This window comes from Varroa destructor, unplaced genomic scaffold (genome assembly GCF_002443255.2).
Source record: "Varroa destructor unplaced genomic scaffold, Vdes_3.0 BEIS01000003.1, whole genome shotgun sequence".
Lineage (NCBI taxonomy): Eukaryota > Metazoa > Arthropoda > Arachnida > Mesostigmata > Varroidae > Varroa > Varroa destructor.
The window spans coordinates 57,948,251-57,967,760 of NW_019211456.1; the positions used below are offsets into that span (position 1 = coordinate 57,948,251).

General features: G+C 38.6%; 1 long non-coding RNA gene across 1 annotated transcript; it reads left to right on the forward strand.

Annotated features, from left to right (window-relative positions):
* Positions 1 to 5,001: 5,001 nt before the first annotated feature.
* Positions 5,002 to 6,798, forward strand: LOC147757199 (uncharacterized). The gene is made up of 2 exons (XR_015323700.1): positions 5,002 to 5,203; positions 6,369 to 6,798. It is a non-coding gene; the product is annotated as an uncharacterized LOC147757199 (long non-coding RNA).
* The last annotated feature ends 12,712 nt before the right edge of the window (positions 6,799 to 19,510 follow it).

The window sequence follows — 19,510 nt, forward strand, 5'->3', positions numbered from 1 at the left end:
ACGCACGGCACAACAGTTCTACGCTAGATCTATAATAAATACAGCAAAACAATCCGTTAGTATCATAGATACGAACAAAAATCATGGAACAGTATTTTTCGTGTATGGTGTCAGAGCATGAACGAAGTACTGAAATATATACCAATACCTATAGAAATAGCCTTCGAAATTTTCAACACCTGTTCCAAAAGTTATACGCCCCGGTGCCTATAGGTACGGCTAAGAATTGATGGAAGTCAATAAGCCTCATTTAGTACAAAAACTCATAACACTTCTCTATTAGTTTATTGCCCAATACACATTTGAATCGCATCAACCGGTTTTTTCGGATCATCTGCGTTTTTTTTTTTTCGTTTTTTTCTTTTCATTGCTCCACATCACCACAGGCAGTGCTTCCTGCTATTTACCATATTTTACCAAAATATTTGCTTCACAGCAAACCTTCGTTGGCGAAGAAACGGTTGATCTCAATTTCCAAATGTCCTTTCTTCATTATTAATCATCAATATGTCTCAAACGTTAGTCGTCTATTTCTCACTAGAACAGACACTAGTAGCATAACAGATACAGTGACGGTACTGCTATCTAGTTATATTTTCTAATTCATCTTCGGGTAAGACGGCTGATCATGACAGTGTATGTGGATCCGTTAAGAGATGTCTTCAGTCAAATACAATCCTACTAAGAATCGCAGATAGTCAGCAATTTAGTCTGTAAGCCGCTGGTTGTGACATGCGCTGATGAGAAATTACCTAGACAAAGCCTCCAATGTAATCAGCATAAGAATTTTCATTGTACTTGACTGCAGCGAATGACAGCCACGTGCGTCCGTCATAGATTTTGCCTACGAACATTATTTTATATCGTTTTTTCCTACTAGTCCGTTTGACGGGGTCCAAGTTAATCAGACGCTGGCTAAGTCTTCTTTTCTATTAGTTAGTTTATCGGAAACCTTGGCTTGCTTTAGCAATCTACTCACGGCTGACCTTGCCACATAATGGTTAAGCTTTTATTTTTAAATTTTCTCTGCTGTGCGGGCGAGCAAGTGAAGTCTATAGATAAGCAGCGATGCCCGAAAAATAAAACTAACATATTGACTGACCGACTACTACGGACCGTATGGTTTTTAATTGAGCTTTACTCCAGTGTTTGTCTGCGATTAATGTCTTTGATGGACTGACATATAACTTCACGTTGAGGGTGTGAGTCGAGCTCGCCATGCTCGATTACCGTTTATCACAGACAACATCTGCCTACGATTACCGGAGACAGACATGAGCCCGAAGTATGATACATTGTTATCGTAATATCAAGGAGGAATATTAAACGCACAGCTAAACATAGGCCTCGAATGACCGTTGATAATGTATGTAACGACAAGCTTTGATAAAAGAAATTGTTACCCCTGCACAGCTCAGGTAGTACGGCTGTGAACGCTCTCAGTACTCAGAGCGCCACTTTGTGTGGGTCTGATTGGTGAGCCAGCTTCTTCAGTGGCTCTCTGCTAAATAAATGATGATGTTGGTCGATAGCAAATATAGTGCGACAGTGATAGTTTAACTATGTTTCAATTATCAACAAATTTCTAATCAATGAAAACAATTATGTATTGATGTATCTACATAGAAATTATGCTGTACGGACACAATAATTGGCGACTCACCGTAGTGAAAAATCACCGGTTTAACAATACATCAGTGTTTGTTTCTACGTACGGAAATTAGCTATGGCCGCTCGCACAGTCGCGTGTTTATCGAAGAACAGAACGAGTCGCTATTGGGTGACTATACGTTAAATAATGGATCCTACTGGTTCTGACAAAAGGGAGATAATCAATAAAAGTAGTAGTATAAAGGAGAAAAGGATGCTGCTGTTTGCCATTGGAAACCCCCCGGATAACACCGACACTTTACGACACCGATAGGAAAACGCCGAAACTGAAAATATAATAATAACAAAACCTTCCGTATGTAATTTGTATCAAGATCATTATCAGTGTACATTTTATTGCGAAACATATATTCACAGTGCTATATTTACATATATTCATATATTTACATATATTAGTATATTTGACGATACAGCCACCCCCACGCCAAGCTCGTGTGTGCGAAATGTGGTCATGTTGTTACCGGTTTCCTATTGCGCCCAGTGACTTGAATTTCGTGTTACGCTCTGTATACCATTCCGTAATTTCTACGGGCACGTAGCGGCCGCAATTCCGGCCTTTCTAAAACCGACGAGCGAATGCCACAATTATCGGCCTTCGATGCTGCCGGGAGTGCCTCGCGCGAATTTGCGCTATCAGGCCCTCTCAACCAGGCCTTCTGTCATCTTGAAGCACATCGTGCTGCCGTGCTAGTACGCCCAGCGATTGCAGCTGTTCGCCGCTTTGCTTTAGTGGCGAATACCAAGTTCTCGACTGATTTCGGGACGATTGTCGGTGTCCCATTTGGAACCGGTTTAACATATGCTGCCTTCGCTGAAGGTGAATGTCGTCTGGCGAGCGCTGTTCAGTCGATACGCCATGGTCGATGCAATGAGGATAGTATTTTTCATTGCGGGAATATGGGTCGGCGGACGTGCACCGTGAGCTTTAAGCGTCGCAGTACTAACTCTACCACTTCTATAGTGCAACTACAATATTTACCTGTGGACACCACGCGTCGTGCGCTATCTCGGAAGAGCATTAATCCAACACTCTCTCTTTGTTGAGTGCGCTTCCAGGAGCGGAAATTAGATTACTCTAGCGTATAGTTTCGAACCATTCAGACTGACTTTACGTAGGAATGAAGTCTGACCGTTATAATGAAATTTCGCGATTCGTTTTGCCATTAGCTGGAGACAAGCCGGATTCAAGCTTAAGCCTTAGCTCTTTCAGCACTGCAAAATCAACTGTTCAAACGTCTCGCCCCCCAGCCAGTAGCAGCAAAGAAGCCGCTCTAATAAGCCGGCCTCTTTCGGGAGAAAACGGCTGTAAAGCTTTCCCTTCAAGCTTTTCTAGGCTTCACCTGTACCGCACTTGGACCCAGGCGCAGGCCTTTCCTCCTTAATATCGACACGCCTGCCTCACGACTTGATGTATTGGTCAGTTCTGTTTAACCGCGAGTTGCTCGTACTCCACAGCCTATCGCGTAGGCTTTTTCTCGTCTTTCTATCAGTCGGTTGTTCGGGCAACTTTTGCGCGGCTTCGTCCATACCGCCAGCCGAATCACCGCTGCCACTAAAATGTAGCGAACCGGCTTACCTTTGTCAGGACTTTGGCAGAAACGAGCAGTTCACAGCCATTGGTTGTGTGCTTTTAGAGCGATAGTTGTGTTTCATATATATATAAACACTTAGTTATCATCACTAGCATGCGAAATAAATATACTATTATGATTCCGAAGGAAATACTTTTCAAAAGGTATTAAATGGATCATACTATCTTTAGATCGTAAAAATTTTAGATCAAAGATCTCGGAAATGATTAGATGGATTTAGTCACATTACCTGGCATGTGCACAATGGCCAACAAAAAAAGGTCTATAAAATGATATGTTTTACCAAAAACATGACTTGGAACAATTAACTAGGAATTGTTATCGATTTTCGATTAAGCAAAGCAAAACAGAGTGTCTCAAATCAAGTTACATTGAAAGCTCTACACAAAAATGGCTAGAGATCATAATGATCTCCTACTGGATGAAACACAAAGAGACAAGCTAGTAAACAAATATTTATTTTTTAACGAAAAGGTACGCTTAATTATGAACCCATTAAGGAAGAGACTGTACTGGGAAAACAGTATTCATGGCCATACTCTCTGGAGGATTTAGCTGTTCAATAACTATACCTCTACGAAAATAATGTATTCGCTCAGAAATTGCTAATAAGTCTTGGTGAAGTCGTTGTTTGTTTAGTGATACTGGGAAATGGGTCGTGACTGGATGGCTGTCGCCATTCGGCTCATGAAGCATGCAAAATATTAATCACGACCGCAGTGTATCACTTATGGAGTAACGTTACTAACAGACCAGCTTTTACTTTCTTTGATTTAGCGGCCTAAGCATTTTGAGTAGTAGCTCAGTTGGAGGAAGCCGGTTGGTAGCATAGGCGTTGGGCGGGTCGTCGACACACATTCGAAACATAACACAGTCTTCGTCATTTGTATCGAAGCTACCCGAATTAGATACGAGATAGTGAGATCTTGCATTAATTTATAAAGCAGCTAAGAAAGTTATGCACATAGCAACAATGTTTTTTAACAGCTGCTGCAAAAATTAACGAATTGTTGATTTCTCATATCCCGCTTTACTAGACCTACGGTGAACATATGTAGTTTGTTTGAGGGTTACTAATCGGCCTTGCTTGTTAATTTATGATAGTTAGCCCTTAGTGCTGAGATATATTTATGCCATATCGGAGATAAAGTATACATTATAATGAAAGCTATTGTATCCAAGGCTTCTCAATAGAGGGATTTGTATACAAATTATATTTAAACTTTATTATACATCTTTTTCTTCTAGAGGAGTTTGTCCTATTATTCTCCCGCATAGTCAAACCTTTCAACACCATTTGAAGACCAGCAACGAAGGTTTCTACCTTCGCCTCGATTTGGCACACTCTTTATTCATTTACCTATAAAGGTTTTCAGCATTATTGGGAAAGTTTGAAGCTCTAAAAATATGTGGCCTATCGATAACATGCTTCTTTCTTCTGCTAATCGACAGGACAAGGTTAGCAGAAGGATAAGTGAATTGATCGCATAAAGCTGTAAACAATAAGCATGTCTATCTCGTTCTCTTATCCATTGTTAATATAGGTGAGTCATCTGAAAAACTTTTCTCCTTGGTTAGGTTTCTATGCTTGAAAAACGGTGCAGTGGTGGCTGATTTTTGGCTGTTGCTTGCTGGCCTTACCAAGTCTCTCTCTCATGAAGGTACTGCTTCTGCCCCGAGGGCAACGACATACAAGGTGGCTTCTCCGCTATCGCCATTACCCTGAATATTGTTACGGTCGTCGCCATTCTAAAGTTAGCATTGGTAGCCGCTCGTCGAGGCGTCGTTGCTACTGTCGTTAGTACACGTACATGATCGTTTTAGATTCAGAGAGACGCAACAGTTTGTTCTTTCCGCGTATTTCGTTAATGTTTAAGCATAAGTGCAGTGAGTCCTCCTTTCTGTTTTCCTTGGTCGCTCAGTCACTCTGTCACTCTCTGGTGAGTTTTTCGCCCTTCGTCTATTTCCTTTTTTATTTCTTCATTACCTTGAAGCCCGGGAAATGTAGGCTTTAGTTTAGTGAGAAGAACCTTGCCTTCGATGCTTTCGAATAAGTGTGTTCATGTGTAACAATGTGTACGCATATGTGGTTTTAGGTCGCCAGCCGAAAGGCTTTGGAGTAGTATGACGACCTAAATTCTGGTCACTTTTCTGGGGCGTTTATCGCTACTGGCTGTTCCCATTTTACAAGAGTATAATAATCCGACATTTGTATCTATATAGCTGTTCTTAAGAGTATTTATGCATTTGGAGTAATGCTTATTCTGCTGCAATATATACGACAACCATTGCGAATTTCAGAACTTGCAACAAAAAATCCAACAAATATAGACGGATTCGTTAGGGCCAAAATAAAATGTAAAAAATCTTCAACTGAGTACTTATTATTAGTAAAATCCTTGATTTCATACACTTCTTACGTGAAGGCAAAAAGTAAGATGAATTTTATCATGGGGTAGCAACTTCCATTCTTGCCCTTATCGTGTTTCACTTAAGCTCACCTTAAGAGATTAGTTTTTACAATATAGCGGATTGCGGAGGTAAAGTTAATTGCATAAACCACTCTACATTAACAATAGATCACGTTCTGAAGCGTCATGGAAACTTTGTACACAATCTATTACGACTGTAGCCTACAGGCCAGTCACTGATGAGATATAAAGCGAATTTGGTTTTTCCTTGTAAAAAAGGCCAAAGTAAGTTATCTTTATTTTCACACAGAACAAATTATGCAGCTAGCTATTATTGCATCGTGTGAAGTGCTAAAAAGAAAACGTAACTTCCTAGAATTATGTAACTTTTGACATACGCTTTACCTTCTTTCTACGTAAAGGGCTATTTCTATAAGTGCTATAAAATTCCGTGACCTTCCGAAGACCCTGTAAAATAGAGTACTGACAGTCCAAGGTATAACAAGCTCTCCCATTGCTAATAAAATGCATTATGGCTTCGAATCTTACATCATAGCCGACATGAATGATGTGGCTGGATATAGACTAAGGTTTCACCGCTCTATATTCCTTATTTTTGCTATATATGTACGTATGTAAAATCTATAATACACTAGGAAAACAATAGTGTGTGATTCCATTATCCCAACCGCAGGAATGTCACCATATCTGTGCACGAGGTTATGATGCATCCAACAGCAGCAGCAAAGAACAGAGAAAACATCACGTGCGCACGAAACAAACGAGCAGGATTTGCGCGTGCAATAGGGCGATATATATGAAGGACAAGAGAGAGACGGAAAAAACACATAAAATGGAACGCAGGGACTGAGAAAAAAGGGCGACAGGTGACCATGTTGTGCCCCTTTTAAAGAAACCGGCCAGTCAGTTCGTTAAAATAGAACTCATCGATTTGTCACATAGACTATGGTTCTGTACTTGTTTATGCTTGATTACATACCTTTTAGTGCCAATAGCGTAGTTTTTGATGACTTGTCAATGACTGTACCCAAATCGAAATCTGCACAAATAAGGTGTCACACACGACCCCCCCCCAAAAAAAAAAAAAAAAAAAAAACGAATAAGAACGTAGAACACTACATTTATTTATTAAGAGTTTTCTATTGCGTTTGGTAACCGATTAATCAAACTGGTACACAAAATGTGATGAAGACCAACCCTGCACCCAATGCAAGGAATAGGACACGTTTTTCTCCGCACGTGCCGCTTTTTTTGCAAGCACAATTGACCCTTCAGCTTTTACTTTTAATTTCTACTTCTTTCCCACATATAAAATGTATCGGTTTACGTATGATCTATATATGACTCAATGGTCTGACAAACAGCAATCCCCTCAATAATCGCCTTCATCCGTGGTTCTTTATAAACTACTGCTTGATTAACAAGTTGCATTTAGCATCGTATGTTTTCCTCATAGAGCCACTTATTATTATTGTAAACTCAAGTCCCGGGCTGGCAACGTTCTGTTAAATATAATCCTGTTAGGAGTAATGACAGTTGTTTGCAATGGCCTCATACTAGCACGTTGGGTCAAAAGAGGGTCAGAAAATCAGCAATAAGGCCCTTGAGGAATAACAGGGAAACAATACCCGCTATGCACCATCTTCCAAACAACAATGGTGGCTTAAATACACTGTAGTAACTCGTTGATAGTGTAACTTACCTCTCTGCATGAATGTACGCACACGAGGTTTATATTGTGCTCTTATATAATGGAAATGGTAGCAGTAACGGCTTCTGCAAGAGGTAGACATCAGGCGAAAGGACATCTGGATATAAGAGCAACTCCCGACTCCAACAAGAGTAAAATGCCAACTTGGCATCCTGTGATTCATCCATTGCTGCTGCGTGACTCTTGCAAGGCTATCTTGCAAGATCTTTGGATCACTTAAGTGCATTATTTTCATAGCCGATTTGTTATACGCGGTATAAGAGCATCATCGTTTTGCTACACCGTTATGCACAGTAAATAGAAAACTGCGTCTACCAATATCTGTAGTCATTACTTTGTTTTGTCGAATGGGATGTTTACTTTCCTTGATTTTATACTTGCCAATTAAAGTAAGCTATTATATAGGTTCTTTGTTCCTTACGAAGTATTAGGCATAAGTTTAATTGCGGCCATTAGGCATAATCGATATGAATTTAAATCGGTAGTTTTCATTTTACCCTACAGTAACGATTTCGAGACGGCCACTGCGTCTAAGGGACTTGCGCACGATATATCGAACATGGTTTGGTGTCTTCATTTTATATTATGTAGGACTGTATTTCTCGACAGTAATAATACCGTTCGCGCCATATATAACTTGTATTTTTAGTCTATCGCTTATTGAACAATTTACCGTTGCAGTCGAACGGACACTTACCACCAGCTGAATGTCTTCCCAATTTGACCTTCAGTGGTTTCATATCGATTACTTATCGAGACCATTTAAGCGAGCATCAACAAAACCTCTAGATGTACGTGTCTACACTTTTCTCGCCTCTCTGTCAATAGGAATAATAGTTGGAAAGGGTATCGTGTCTCTACCCTGAACATCAGATCTTTTAGCTGTGGATTTTTTTCGGCATGGTCAAATCGATGTACAGTCGAAGTGACACGGGTCGAGGGTAAAAGGGGAGCGGACAAGGGGATAAACAGACCGGATTAAGTGCAGCATCCTCTCTGTTAGCTCTCTTACAACGGTTTGTAGACTCCTGCTGTGCGGGCCAGTTATTGATTGATAGACTAAGACGCCAACTGGGCTCTTTCCAATTTTCTAGAATGTTCTGGGTTATACTAGAAGGATTTTTAGAGAGATTGTTTGCGTTCTTCTATCGTTCGACGTTATTACGAGAGCTAATACAGTACAGCAGTCAACAAGAGAATCCTTGATATATTGGCAGTCGCAGTATGCTGTGCCAAATGGTTCGTTATCGTCTCGTATCTCTCTATATAAAATCGGTAATAAATTTCTTAGAATTAATATTAAACTCGACCTGATCGCTTGAGCCTCACGCTGACAGAAATTCTATTACCCATTATTCGTTTACACAATGGTAAATTGGTGCATCCCTATCTTTTTTCCCCCAGTTTATTTAAGCTTAACGTCAGCAGATCAGAACGTGCACTAGGATCGAATCATCATAGAAGTATAAACAGTCACCTAATACGAGCAGTCCGACAGCACTGGCAGCGGGGGTGGGGAATCGGCATGGAAGGACAGGACAAGATGTCTTAGATAGTTCCGCTCGCAGCCAGTAGCCGTAGTGGCCAGCGCTAGCAGAGTGGACTATAGCAATTGTTTCTCGTGAAGCAGAGCGTTTGAGGCCCAGCTTAAGAGGTGAACTTTTCGGCTCTCTTCTTTACAGTTTACTTCACATTTCGTACCACGTACAACCTACTTGTAGTGGTCATGTGCGAGTAGTCCGTTCGTCAGATATTCGCCTTGTAACAAGGCAGGTCCTGAGACTATGTTCCAACAATGGACGAGGTCGCAGGACCTCAAGGGAAATTCGACAAGTGTACGTTACGGATAGAGGCCGATTGCTGTAGTTTTCTTTCACTTTTTCCTTCCTTCTTTCCGCTGCTTCCGTCTTCGTTGTCCCTTCAATTCTTCTAGTTCGACCCGTCGTTGTGCCTATCTGTCCGCAGGTCCGCAAACGGTACGGCCACGTCTTCTGACCTTTAGGTGGTCGTGCTGACGGGCGAGTAACTCTTCATATGAGTTTTACAATTTTTTTGTATTATCAGAATGCTTTTTTTTTCAATTGTTCTTTTTTTACAGGATTTCAAGACTTATTTTACGACTTGGACAGTTTAGGCGTTTTCGAGTTGACCCATTTCGCTCTTCTCCCCACGCCTCTGCGCTTTGTGCATTGAAGGTCTATATGGTACTATTCGATCAACGAAGCGGTCGATTGTACAGCCTTTCATCGTAGTGGGTTGACAGACGAGTTTTTACCTCAAAATGTTGACCACCCAAGAAGTGGCAGCTTTCAGATCCAATGAATTAGTTATCGGCATTTGAACCTAAATCCAAAGTGGCTCTAAAAAACGTCGAATTCAGGGATTGTGAAAACCTTTTTGCGACAGCAACGCAGAGTGTCTTGTTAACAACATTTTCCGTCGTTTTTTTCTTTGTGTACACTACAATGCACACTAGTGTATGTTTGTTGTTCTTCCTTCAGCACGATTTTCTCGTTTACCCCTAAAAACGATACAAAGAGTTTACTGCTACTGATACGGCCGATGTCATATTTAACTAAGCGTGACTTGATTGGATTGAGAAATATGTGCATGTCCACGTTCGCGCTATATATACAAGGGATCCATTCGGCCCTCCCATTCGCACAGTTCCAAAATCTATCGACAACTTAACTCTTAAACGATTTAATCATGTTAGCTGTATACAGAAAAAAATGTGTCTGAGGTCTGAAGGGAAGTGCTTGTAATAGTTAGGTAATATAATTCGAGCTAATAATTAGGACAGAGGAGCCTTACGCAGCTTCGCAGTGGGGGGGTGTATACAGCGAGACCCTGAGAACAAACAGCTGAAAGAGAAAACAACGAGGATCTTTACTGTACGCGTTTGAAAGGCAGGACGCGATATTTGAATGTTGATGGTTTCGTCGTACTGCTACAGAAAGAGTAATGGCTGGACGCAGTGCTAGTGGCTCTGGTGTATTGAGCTAGCAGATTTTCGTTAGCCTCAGCTGACTGGTTTGCGGGTGACCTGATGTAGTATAATCCTTCAGCTAACAACATCCCTATACATGATGAGCTGACGTAATAGCTGCTCGTATCCCCTGACCACCTATCGGATCTACAATCGGGCAGCTTTGCAACAGAGCTTACGGTTATATGCGACAGGCACAGCTGCGATCAATGCCATCCTAGAAGCAGCACGAACAGCCGAACGATGTTGTCGCTCTAAAACGTCAGACAGGCTTGTAGAGAGTTAATCCCAAAAACATAAATAGCTAATCTCGGATATAAGAAGAACCTGTATGTGACTTGCAGTTACGGGAGGCGTCTGATTGAATCATTGTATTGTCAGCGGTGCATTTTTATTGCTGAGCATTTAACCGTTTTGCTGCGTAATTAACGGCCGCCGGTTGCAGGGTGAAGAAGAGCATTGTCTCTTAGGTATTACATGTTTATGACCATACGCTCATATTGTCCCTATACTCTCTAAATTGAGACATTTATGAACGGTTAATGAGGTGATTTTTGTGGAATATAGGGTGTGTATCTACGTGTCACAAGTATGCGTTTCACCCCCTTCGGATCTAATGAGAATCGATTAAAATATACTATGTACAGAGCGTTAGGTAGAATTCATTAATGAATCGTACATAGACCACTTTATTTAAAAAAACGAATCCGTTTTTGTTATAAAAGAAGATAGCGTTGTTTGAACTGCTCAAACAAGTTCTTGTTGTACGTAATGCGCAAATCGGCTTTCCTACCCCTAAACAATAATGAAACTAGTCTTGGATTTTTTTCTCAATTTTTAGAACGTTATTCGAATAAAATGCATTTAAACGTGTAGAAATAATGTGGGAGTTGTGAAATTAATTGCGATACTGTCGTAGATCAGCAGGAAATTTGCCTAATTATGAATTTCAATAGATCCTCGATTATTTATAGCAGATTACGATACTATTAGACAAAGAAGTAGTTATTTGTCACATTTTAGTTGCAGGAAAAATATTTCAAATAAGTAGAACAATTTTTTCAAAACGATTTTTTTTGTTTTATGAATTATCACTACTCATTAACCAATCTACAATCAAAAGATGGCGCCTTCGTTAGGGACATTGTTTCTGCTATTTCGAACGCAGAGAACGTGCATTGGTAACAACTGACTCTGAACTGAAAAATTCAGAGGACCTTAGTATACCAAGCATCTAACTTTGATTTTAAATATCGATAAATAAAGATATTTAAATATATATGATTCGTTGAGACTGCGGGATCTTTTGACTACGTCGTATTTCACTATGCAGTTATGAAGAGAAAATTGAATTATTCGGAAACTTAGATATTGGGTACTTGGGTAACAATTGGTCCTGGTGGATGGGGCGATTCACAAGTTACGGTTCACTTCGACAACCACTATCATCGTCAACGTCGTTTCCTGCCATAAACAGGCCTGTCCGCCTGCCATTAAATGTTTCCACCATAATGGGTATAGTGCATGTTCTACCGTGGCTAAACTACAATATATAATCAGCATTATCAGTTATTTCTAAAGCGTTCCCACATACTCCGAGAAGCTTGGTCGAGGGAAGTCGTTTTCATATCGTATCTTTTCAATTAGTTATTAATACGCACTCTAATAATTTTTTATGTAGGTAACTGCTTATATAGAATTCAGAAATGATGATAATAGAAGTCAGAAAACTTGACCGAGTACGGGTTTTTGTCGACATAATCTCCTATCTCGGACAGCATATGATTGCTCAGTATTGAACTTTCTTCTGATTTACGTTTACTGAATATAGGCAAAGCTTTCAAACAAAGTGTTCTGCTCAGGATAATAAACCTCATGTGATTGACTACAAAGTACGTGTCAATATATTTTAAGAACTAACATTAAAATGTTTTGCTATATTTTGCACACGAATCGTACATGGACGTAAGTAACTTTTTTAAATAGCTTTAATAACTTATAAAGATTGACCAATAAATCGACTGATACACTATTTATATCAATAACAAGATGTTTTCAGAAACTTTTCTCTGAAAAGTGTTAAAACTACGCGGCGAATTATACGTAGATATTAAGTTTCGAAGTAAAATAAATGCAGTAAACTTTTGATTAGAGCCATAAATGGCAGTCAAACATGACATTATATTGGCTTTCGGATTCAGTTGACTAAACGTCTATTGATATAATCGTTTATTAACAATGGCGTTGGACTTCCGCTGTTGCTCCAGGTTTGGACCATGTTAAAACTATTGTGTGGATAATATACAAAGTTGCAGATAGTTTGTTCAAATGCTCCCAAGCACTCGTATCGAACACAGATGGAAACTGTATTTAAGTTAAGAAAAGATATTAAGCAAGTTCCAATAAACACACATGTTTTTTTTTTTTTTTTTTTTTTTTCTAGATTTTCCATTTGTAAATCGTTCATGGACAACCATCAGCCACTAGATAGTGAAAAGTATTGAGGAAAAAAGGCAGCAACTTTTTTTTTATCCATATGGAAAAATATAACCTATATTTTCATTGGCTCATACAATCTCTCACTGCAATCTACGTGAAAATCACCTTCGTGAATATTAAGAAAGCATACAATGAGCAGAGACCTAATGAAAAACTAAAAATTACGCGAACATTTCGAAAGTGATACCTTACGTTGGACAGAACTTGATTTAATTTAACTTAGTGTTATAACCGTCTGGATGTGTAACAAAAATGCTCATTGAGGACCAGGCAGAATTTGCCACCATATTCGTTCGACATTGTTCTTAACTGGGCATGTCAGTATTTCCGCATATGATTACTTTTTTTTTTTTTTCGAATTAATGATACGAAGTGTCGTTTTTAGCGCTGAGACGATACCGCAGAGATGTATCCATCAACTGTTGCTTTTAACATCGGAGTTTACAGAGCATGATCTATCTACTAACATAGGTATTGACAAATAAACTGAAACGAACGTCTGTGACAGGAAATTTTTTTGTCCGCTAATGGCACCTAGTTTAAATTTTTTAATTCGCCAAATAGTTGCAAACAATGTAAAGCTACCATGTATATGGCGCGAATATTACGTAGAAAAGTTCCATCAGTACGACATTATATAGTTAAAAGCGTAGATATGCGATTTAGTCAATGTTATACACTAGCAGGGGCGTTCTTACAATGATATGCTGAGATATCCCATATCAAGCACATACCCGTCGTCACGTTTGCTAGATTATCAAACGTGCCCATTGATTCAATAGATGCAGGTAATCAGCCCGTTATGCAGAATACCAGAATATTAACAGTTAATCTTCCTTACGAGAATTAGTCAGGTTTTTTTGTTTTTATTCGTGCTAGTTACTTATGTGGCAGAAAACAAACGTTGACCAGCGACAATCGATATTTTTTTTTTTCTGCCAGCGAATTCTTGTTTCGCTAAGCACATACATTTTTCTTGACGGAATAGAGAGTTCCATAGATGCCAATTACGTTTTTTTTTTTTTTTTTTTTTTCTTGAAATATACTCATTTGAGCAGCGCTAAATAAAGGCAAGTGAAACAAAGTCTTCTTTGTGCTTGTACTGTGTATTTTAGATACACAGTACAAACACAGTGTCGCCACATACATGCGATGACCGAAAAAGTGGTATGCCTTAATGTTTGGCAGAATCTCATAAATATCATATAACAATAGGATTAGATAGAATACAGTCAAAGACGTCAAGTTACTATACTGGCGTGTGATACAACTAATTCTATCGTACAATATAAGCGGAATTATTCTATTTTACATATAACTATGAGATTTCTTATTAAGGCAGGATGGTAACTTCGTCAATACTCATCCATGCCTAATTCATATCTCCTGACACCCAGGAGATAAGCACAGAATCAAGAGTTATGTTTCATTTACATAGATTAGTTTGTACGTTGCGTACCAGTTTCAAGAAGGGTTCTATGATGCTAATTTTTAATTAGAAACGGCTCCGTAATGACATACGACAAAGGTAATCAGGTTAAGGACGATCTTTTTCTATGGGAAGATAATTAGGGTAGAAGACCAATGTTTGTATGATATGAATGGATATATTTGTAACAAACATGCTCTACAAATCCTGTACGGATTCTCCACTTACGTATATTTGCATTGGTGCATAATGTGAGTCAGTATAAACAAATGCTTGATAGTTTAGCACCACACTGCTGCTTTTGGCCTGATAATGAATCTTGGCTTATGTAAAGCACATCTCTGTTAAAGTCCCGTTTCCTAAACCGTAAGTTGACTTCTATTTGTTTTTTAGTTCCATCTGTGGGCTCTTTCACTCAAACGAGTCATGCCGATTTCGTGGCTTAAAAGTTTCGGCCCGATAGACGCTGGCTAAATGCAAAAGAGAACATTGTTTTTTTACAATATCCGCTTTGTTTCGTCAGCGTAAAAATGGTGTGTGTTGTTGCATGAGGTAGTAGAATTACAGTTACGATAAGAAACGCGCAGTAAATACTGAGTACTAATGATTTCGAGAGTCAGACTCAGACTCAGACTCAGACTCAGACTAGATGAATAACGTTGCGATATGATCGATGACTGCATACAATTATGAGTAAATAAAACGAATACGTTTGACCTCATCACCTATTCGATAAAACTAAAGTCGAAAAATCCAGAAGTCTTCCGCGGCTTCGCGGTACGGGTCCTTTTGTAAACAGCCTGTTTCCGCTATTTGATAAACATCATCACTTTTGTTGAAACATAAAATAGGACATTTTTCCATAATTATATTCTATTTACTATACAAAATAATCTGTTAATACTAAAAGTGGTTCAAAATATGGACTAACGCGTTTTAAGGTAAATGAAGAAAATTAGCAGTTTAGATGAAATGGATTCATTTTGAACCTTGTGATATTAACTGGACGACTTGTTTATATATGAACTGCAGTATCCGAATCAGCTCTCGACGCCTCGATAACAACCACGAAAATAACTGTTGATTTATATTGAAGGTACATGGTTGCTATGCATCCCCCCTATACTACTAATATCTCAATATGTTCGATGTGAAGCGTGCTAATTTCGATGTTGCTAAGGTATGTTATGTTCTATCAATAGTAATATTAAAAACGTACCAAATATGTGTAAACGATCGAGAAAAAGCCCAATTCTGGGTACAAGAGGCAAAAAGTAGTAGTTATTTCGTGTCGTCAATTTGGCACACTTCTAGGAGACTGGGTATGGGCACTTAACTTGCAAATTAGTGGTCATCGTAACACAAGCTTTTCTCTGTCGTGTCGACCACGGACAAAGGGAAATACAGCCAAACGTTGGACTTTCTCATATCTACAATATTTGGCTTTTTAATAGGCTTATCTAAATTTGCCAGAACAGTGACGATCTATTGTTATTACGACGCAGAAACTACTGGCGAAGACAGATACAGTTTCTTCTAGAGACAAGACACTCTTGCAACCGCAATGGCGTTGAAAATACTAAACAGCTTTCGGCATGGGCTGGAACAGTGCACAAAATGACAGAGCGCCACTCCCTCAAACTTTTGCAAACCATTGTTGGATTCCTGAAGCTATTGTTGAGGCGTCGTTTGCAGACGACATCATAACAGACAGAAAAAAACAAACTTTTTTTGACCCAGAAGTACAACGAGCATTGAATTAAAAGACGGTCATCTAGAATCAAGTGACCCTTACGAACGTCTTTATTGTAGTCTAGCAAAAATTTTCCCAGTTCTATTTTTCGAATGAAATCACTCATAGCTTGGCATTAGTCTCGTCCGAATTCTATTAACCAATTGTTTTCAATATTAGGCCTTTGTATGTGGTCCGAATCAGGCATGTCAAGATTTTAAAATGTATACTACGCGTCCTGCGCTACTTAGCCGACCATGAGTTAGAAATAAGGTAGCCTGTAAGCAGATTGTTAGATCGTAAAGTGATCGCATATGAAAATAATAGATTATTATTATTATTATCAAAAAGGAGCTTTTCTTAAGTGTCTTGAGGCTGAACGTTCTTATAACTAATTGATTGGTTAAAGATGGCAAGCTGTTTCTTGCTAATAGTATTGCTACTCTACGTACAAGTTCCCTCAACGCACGTATTTTGTTTTCAGTGAAACCAGGTGAACCAAACGAGGAATATTTACATCATTTAATATATTAGATAGTGACATGTATTTAAAAATGGGATAGGAACACAAAAGTCGGCAGTGGGTTATCTTAGATATTATTTTTTGGGTCATTGTTTACCACTCTTTAGTCTACTCCTTAATGGTCAAAGATGGGGTCAGGCCATTATGGGGCGAACTAAAGTTAAGTACATTACATTAGATAAATTACATACATTTGATATTTGAAATAACTATATGGCACCATGATTAGCTGGCATACATCATTTCGCATTACCCTATCTATAGTTAAAAACATGTTTTCGGGCATTATATGTATTTGCAGAATTGTTACGGAGCTTGTTTGCGTCGAACGAATTAAGTATGAAGCTCTGCCTAGCTAAAATGGCTGATCAAAAGTTTTCCACTCACACGGTAGTTTAAACGAGTTAAATAGATTCGTGCAATTTTTTTGGGTAGTTTTATTAGAAGCACTTGGAGCCTAAACTAAAGTCTGTTTATCAGCTTTTAAGACTGTGGTTGATTGTTAGAGAAATTCAGTGATCTAGTCCCTTTGCTTTGATGTTGAACCCAACCAGCCATCTTATAGTTAGACGTTCCTACGGGCCTTACCGCTTAGTAGGGTTAAATAAGTATTTTACAAGATGGATTTGATCTTCTGTTTCAAATTCTCGTTTAGCACTCACCTCAATGCTTTAGGTTCGAAGCACAGAGAATCATCCGTTGGAGAGATCAAATAAGCGAAGAGTTAGAATGCACTGTTTGTCAAATGTAACAGTTAATATGCAAATATAAAAATTACATTGTGCATAGTTTTTTGTGTAGCTTATATGTATCCGTCTAATATTAGGGAATTTTTCCCCAGTCGAGAAACGTTGCGGGTTTGTTTTTTACTGATTGTCCTAAATACGTCTGAGCTTTAATTGACAGCTCAAACACGCGAGAAACAAGCACATGATATAATAGCGGCCAGAAAAACGTTACTTAGGGTCCTACTAGAGTGTGCGCTCTGTGTTCTATAAATCCTCTATCTCTACTTGTCTCCTTTCAATCGTCTCGTTTTGAAAAGGTAAATGTTATCCTTTCTACGTCATTTTCCGCCCGTTCCGGTCCTTCAGTAGTCTCTTATTATTTGTCTTAAAAAGTGGCGTCAGACAAAATGCGGATCGTTTCGTTTACAGATCTCTGATCTATTATAGTATTTCAGAGTATATATATATATATATACACACCCACTCTTTTGGCGGATAAGAAATAAAATAAATATTCTAAACTCTCTTAAAAAGATACGTTGAATATGTACCACTTGATTCGCGATAATGTTGATTTAAAAAAAAAAAAACGTTTTTGTAACCAGCTCTCTTTCTGGGTCAATCTGTTCTCTAGCATATAACTATCGGGTTATTATTGTATCATTACCCAACGTAACACAATATTTATATATATATATATATAAGTATTCATGCGGATACCATAGCTAAATGATAAAAACAACTTGATATCGAACAAATTGTTTGTTTAAGACTTTGTGCCGCTAAATAAACTGTAACAAATTTTCAGGCTGAGTTAGATTCATAGAAAATACACCTATGCGATTAATAGAAGCAAGGCTGAGAAGGCCTTATTCTGATCGAGCTCTAAAGATTATGTGTTTAATGTGCGCCAGTTTTCGGGATATAGATTTTTTTTGTTAAAAGCACTTTTTTCGCTATACTTGTTTACCTGTTTAGGCACCGTGTTTGCCATATAGGACCTATTGTACGACTATGATTTGTTCTCCAAGCACACATAAATCATGGAAATATCTTATAGCAATTAGTACAAGAATCGCTTAGTTAACTGTGGGCTTGAGGGTGTCTTAGCGGATGATTGTTCTTTGGCACAGGTGATTTCTTTCGATGATAAAATATGATGAAACAAGGTTTTCGTATCTCAATAAGCGATTCCTGATGTCTATAGTTCAGAGAGTATCTAAAAATCTCAACAAAAACTATAGAAGACATTAAAAGCTTGATCAATCTGCCATAGAATTAAATTGCTTTTCAATAATTTTGTGCTTTTACGGCGCAGCGAGACCGAAATCGTCGTCTCGTTTAGCCGACATAGGATAGATTATATTGTTGTATGTCCTAGTACCCTTCAGGTAACGTTTTCCTATTCCTTAGGACTCATGGCCTCGGACACGGCTGAAACTAAACAAGTCCATCCATGTAATCACGCATTAGGAAAATATTTTCTTGATGGGTTAATTTAGATGTTGCAGATGCTACGTAACTATCTCAAATATGACATTGAACCAAGGATTAACGTTTTTGGATATTTAGATTTGAATTGTTTGGACGCTATTGAGACACCACTTGAATCGCTTGCCTCTTTAATCATCATTTTTCTACTTTGCTCTCTAACTTTCTTGGTAGCTCCTGGATCGAAAGTTGGTTCATACTATTTATGGACTCAATCGACTGAAAAGGGACTGGGAGCAAGATGTCGCCAATTCGTACCACACACACACGAGCTTGACTTTAATGTGCTATGCAAATTTAAAGTGTGCTCATCACTTTTGTTGTAGAAGTCCATCCACAAGCGAGCTATAAAAATATATATCTGCGAATGTTCTAAAGGAATATGTCACCAACGATCGCCATCTTAAGCAATACGTAACATAAGAATTCGACGATATAGATAAACACCTATACTGTGACTGTTCGGAACGATCTTATCAAAAATTTATTTAAATAGAAAGGTTATTGGAATATTTAGATTAAAGAGAAATTTAAACGGCTGCAATAAGGTAAATTGCATGAACAGGTTGCCATAAATCGCACAAAATATAGTGCACTCTGCCAATTTCTCGATACGGTTTGCACAAAAAGTAAGCTAGGATCTTGTTACACACTCTGTAGGGAGCACAGTGCCAGCGGTTAAGAGACCTATATAAAAATATTAAACGTTTATT